The sequence below is a fragment of the Cololabis saira genome, chromosome 11 (assembly GCF_033807715.1).
Source record: "Cololabis saira isolate AMF1-May2022 chromosome 11, fColSai1.1, whole genome shotgun sequence".
NCBI lineage: Eukaryota > Metazoa > Chordata > Actinopteri > Beloniformes > Belonidae > Cololabis > Cololabis saira.
This window is the reverse complement of record NC_084597.1, coordinates 101001-107000: the sequence shown is the minus strand read 5'-3', so window position 1 is coordinate 107000 and position 6000 is coordinate 101001.

The window sequence follows — 6000 nt, the reverse complement described above, 5'->3', positions numbered from 1 at the left end:
GAGAAAGTTGTCTATGTAGTTGATTTGAGAGATTCATTTCATTATTGGACTCACCAAACCACTTACAGTGTTTCAGGTACAACATGACTGTTTCTCGCTGAGAAAATGCCAAAAAGCGGATTTCTGTAATAACATTGTTTTACCTTCTGATTTTTTAAGGCAAGCTATTGAAAACGTTAGAAAATTGGAAAAAGGAGTCTATGTAGTTGATTTGAGAGACTCATTTCATTATTGGACTCACCAAACCACTTACAGTGTTTCAGGTACAAAATGACTGTTTCTCGCTGAGAAAATGCCAAAAAGCGGATTTCTGTCATAACATTGATTTACCTTCTGATTTTTCAAGGCAAGCTATTGAAAACGTCAGAAAATTGGAGAAAGGAGTCTATGTAGTTGATTTGAGGGACTCATTTCATTATTGGACTCACCAAACCACTTACAGTGTTTCAGGTACAAAATGACTGTTTCTCGCTGAGAAAATGCCAAAAAGCGGATTTCTGTCATAACATTGATTTACCTTCTGATTTTTCAAGGCAAGCTATTGAAAACGTCAGAAAATTGGAGAAAGGAGTCTATGTAGTTGATTTGAGCGACTCATTTCATTATTGGACTCACCAAACCACTTACAGTGTTTCAGGTACAAAATGAACGTTTCTCGCTGAGAAAATGCCAAAAAGCGGATTTCTGTAATAACATTGTTTTACCTTCTGATTTTTTAAGGCAAGCTATTGAAAACGTCCGAAAATTGGAGAAAGGAGTCTATGTAGTTGATTTGAGCGACTCATTTCATTATTGGACTCACCAAACCACTTACAGTGTTTCAGGTACAAAAAGACTGTTTCTCGCTGAGAAAATGCCAAAAAGCGGATTTCTGTCATAACATTGATTTACCTTCTGATTTTTTAAGGCAAGCTATTGAAAACGTTAGAAAATTGGAGAAAGGTGTCTATGTAGTTGATTTGAGCGACTCATTTCATTATTGGACTCACCAAACCACTTACAGTGTTTCAGGTACAAAATGACTGTTTCTCGCTGAGAAAATGCCAAAAAGCGGATTTCTGTCATAACATTGATTTACCTTCTGATTTTTTAAGGCAAGCTATTGAAAACGTTAGAAAATTGGAAAAAGGAGTCTATGTAGTTGATTTGAGAGACTCATTTCATTATTGGACTCACCAAACCACTTACAGTGTTTCAGGTACAAAATGACTGTTTCTCGCTGAGAAAATGCCAAAAAGCGGATTTCTGTAATAACATTGTTTTACCTTCTGATTTTTTAAGGCAAGCTATTGAAAACGTTAGAAAATTGGAAAAAGGAGTCTATGTAGTTGATTTGAGAGACTCATTTCATTATTGGACTCACCAAACCACTTACAGTGTTTCAGGTACAAAATGACTGTTTCTCGCTGAGAAAATGCCAAAAAGCGGATTTCTGTCATAACATTGATTTACCTTCTGATTTTTTAAGGCAAGCTATTGAAAACGTCAGAAAATTGGAGAAAGGAGTCTATGTAGTTGATTTGAGAGACTCATTTCATTATTGGACTCACCAAACCACTTACAGTGTTTCAGGTACAAAATGAACGTTTCTCGCTGAGAAAATGCCAAAAAGCGGATTTCTGTAATAACATTGTTTTACCTTCTGATTTTTTAAGGCAAGCTATTGAAAACGTCAGAAAATTGGAGAAAGGAGTCTATGTAGTTGATTTGAGGGACTCATTTCATTATTGGACTCACCAAATCACTTACAGTGTTTCAGGTACAAAATGAATGTTTCTCGCTGAGAAAATGCCAAAAAGCGGATTTCTGTCATAACATTGATTTACCTTCTGATTTTTTAAGGCAAGCTATTGAAAACGTCCGAAAATTGGAGAAAGGAGTCTATGTAGTTGATTTGAGCGACTCATTTCATTATTGGACTCACCAAACCACTTACAGTGTTTCAGGTACAAAATGACTGTTTCTCGCTGAGAAAATGCCAAAAAGCGGATTTCTGTCATAACATTAATTTACCTTCTGATTTTTTAAGGCAAGCTATTGAAAACGTTAGAAAATTGGAGAAAGGTGTCTATGTAGTTGATTTGAGCGACTCATTTCATTATTGGACTCACCAAACAACTTACAGTGTTTCAGGTACAAAATGACTGTTTCTCGCTGAGAAAATGCCAAAAAGCGGATTTCTGTCATAACATTGATTTACCTTCTGATTTTTTAAGGCAAGCTATTGAAAACGTTAGAAAATTGGAGAAAGGTGTCTATGTAGTTGATTTGAGAGACTCATTTCATTATTGGACTCACCAAACCACTTACAGTGTTTCAGGTACAAAATGACCGTTTCTCGGTGAGAAAATGCCAAAAAGCGGATTTCTGTAATAACATTGTTTTACCTTCTGATTTTTTAAGGCAAGCTATTGAAAACGTTAGAAAATTGGAAAAACTAGTCTATGTAGTTGATTTGAGAGACTCGTTTCATTATTGGACTCACCAAACCACTTACAGTGTTTCAGGTACAAAATGACTATTTCTCGCTGAGAAAATGCCAAAAAGCGGATTTCTGTCATAACATTGATTTACCTTCTGATTTTTTAAGTCAAGCTATTGAAAACGTTAGAAAATTGGAGAAAGGTGTCTATGTAGTTGATTTGAGCGACTCATTTCATTATTGGACTCACCAAACCACTTACAGTGTTTCAGGTACAAAATGACTGTTTCTCGCTGAGAAAATGCCAAAAAGCGGATTTCTGTCATAACATTGATTTACCTTCTGATTTTTTAAGTCAAGCTATTGAAAACGTTAGAAAATTGGAGAAAGGTGTCTATGTAGTTGATTTGAGCGACTCATTTCATTATTGGACTCACCAAACCACTTACAGTGTTTCAGGTACAAAATGACTGTTTCTCGCTGAGAAAATGCCAAAAAGCGGATTTCTGTCATAACATTGATTTACCTTCTGATTTTTTAAGGCAAGCTATTGAAAACGTTAGAAAATTGGAAAAAGGAGTCTATGTAGTTGATTTGAGAGACTCATTTCATTATTGGACTCACCAAACCACTTACAGTGTTTCAGGTACAAAATGACTGTTTCTCGCTGAGAAAATGCCAAAAAGCGGATTTCTGTCATAACATTGATTTACCTTCTGATTTTTCAAGGCAAGCTATTGAAAACGTCAGAAAATTGGAGAAAGGAGTCTATGTAGTTGATTTGAGCGACTCATTTCATTATTGGACTCACCAAACCACTTACAGTGTTTCAGGTACAAAATGAACGTTTCTCGCTGAGAAAATGCCAAAAAGCGGATTTCTGTAATAACATTGTTTTACCTTCTGATTTTTTAAGGCAAGCTATTGAAAACGTCCGAAAATTGGAGAAAGGAGTCTATGTAGTTGATTTGAGCGACTCATTTCATTATTGGACTCACCAAACCACTTACAGTGTTTCAGGTACAAAATGACTGTTTCTCGCTGAGAAAATGCCAAAAAGCGGATTTCTGTCATAACATTGATTTACCTTCTGATTTTTTAAGGCAAGCTATTGAAAACGTTAGAAAATTGGAGAAAGGTGTCTATGTAGTTGATTTGAGCGACTCATTTCATTATTGGACTCACCAAACCACTTACAGTGTTTCAGGTACAAAATGACTGTTTCTCGCTGAGAAAATGCCAAAAAGCGGATTTCTGTCATAACATTGATTTACCTTCTGATTTTTTAAGGCAAGCTATTGAAAACGTTAGAAAATTGGAAAAAGGAGTCTATGTAGTTGATTTGAGAGACTCATTTCATTATTGGACTCACCAAACCACTTACAGTGTTTCAGGTACAAAATGACTGTTTCTCGCTGAGAAAATGCCAAAAAGCGGATTTCTGTAATAACATTGTTTTACCTTCTGATTTTTTAAGGCAAGCTATTGAAAACGTTAGAAAATTGGAAAAAGGAGTCTATGTAGTTGATTTGAGAGACTCATTTCATTATTGGACTCACCAAACCACTTACAGTGTTTCAGGTACAAAATGACTGTTTCTCGCTGAGAAAATGCCAAAAAGCGGATTTCTGTCATAACATTGATTTACCTTCTGATTTTTTAAGGCAAGCTATTGAAAACGTCAGAAAATTGGAGAAAGGAGTCTATGTAGTTGATTTGAGAGACTCATTTCATTATTGGACTCACCAAACCACTTACAGTGTTTCAGGTACAAAATGAACGTTTCTCGCTGAGAAAATGCCAAAAAGCGGATTTCTGTAATAACATTGTTTTACCTTCTGATTTTTTAAGGCAAGCTATTGAAAACGTCAGAAAATTGGAGAAAGGAGTCTATGTAGTTGATTTGAGGGACTCATTTCATTATTGGACTCACCAAATCACTTACAGTGTTTCAGGTACAAAATGAATGTTTCTCGCTGAGAAAATGCCAAAAAGCGGATTTCTGTCATAACATTGATTTACCTTCTGATTTTTTAAGGCAAGCTATTGAAAACGTCCGAAAATTGGAGAAAGGAGTCTATGTAGTTGATTTGAGCGACTCATTTCATTATTGGACTCACCAAACCACTTACAGTGTTTCAGGTACAAAATGACTGTTTCTCGCTGAGAAAATGCCAAAAAGCGGATTTCTGTCATAACATTGATTTACCTTCTGATTTTTTAAGGCAAGCTATTGAAAACGTTAGAAAATTGGAAAAAGGAGTCTATGTAGTTGATTTGAGAGACTCATTTCATTATTGGACTCACCAAACCACTTACAGTGTTTCAGGTACAAAATGACTGTTTCTCGCTGAGAAAATGCCAAAAAGCGGATTTCTGTCATAACATTGATTTACCTTCTGATTTTTTAAGGCAAGCTATTGAAAACGTTAGAAAATTGGAAAAAGGAGTCTATGTAGTTGATTTGAGAGACTCATTTCATTATTGGACTCACCAAACCACTTACAGTGTTTCAGGTACAAAATGACTGTTTCTCGCTGAGAAAATGCCAAAAAGCGGATTTCTGTAATAACATTGTTTTACCTTCTGATTTTTTAAGGCAAGCTATTGAAAACGTTAGAAAATTGGAAAAAGGAGTCTATGTAGTTGATTTGAGAGACTCATTTCATTATTGGACTCACCAAACCACTTACAGTGTTTCAGGTACAAAATGACTGTTTCTCGCTGAGAAAATGCCAAAAAGCGGATTTCTGTCATAACATTGATTTACCTTCTGATTTTTTAAGGCAAGCTATTGAAAACGTCAGAAAATTGGAGAAAGGAGTCTATGTAGTTGATTTGAGAGACTCATTTCATTATTGGACTCACCAAACCACTTACAGTGTTTCAGGTACAAAATGAACGTTTCTCGCTGAGAAAATGCCAAAAAGCGGATTTCTGTAATAACATTGTTTTACCTTCTGATTTTTTAAGGCAAGCTATTGAAAACGTCAGAAAATTGGAGAAAGGAGTCTATGTAGTTGATTTGAGGGACTCATTTCATTATTGGACTCACCAAATCACTTACAGTGTTTCAGGTACAAAATGAATGTTTCTCGCTGAGAAAATGCCAAAAAGCGGATTTCTGTCATAACATTGATTTACCTTCTGATTTTTTAAGGCAAGCTATTGAAAACGTCCGAAAATTGGAGAAAGGAGTCTATGTAGTTGATTTGAGCGACTCATTTCATTATTGGACTCACCAAACCACTTACAGTGTTTCAGGTACAAAATGACTGTTTCTCGCTGAGAAAATGCCAAAAAGCGGATTTCTGTCATAACATTAATTTACCTTCTGATTTTTTAAGGCAAGCTATTGAAAACGTTAGAAAATTGGAGAAAGGTGTCTATGTAGTTGATTTGAGCGACTCATTTCATTATTGGACTCACCAAACCACTTACAGTGTTTCAGGTACAAAATGACTGTTTCTCGCTGAGAAAATGCCAAAAAGCGGATTTCTGTCATAACATTGATTTACCTTCTGATTTTTTAAGGCAAGCTATTGAAAACGTTAGAAAATTGGAGAAAGGTGTCTATG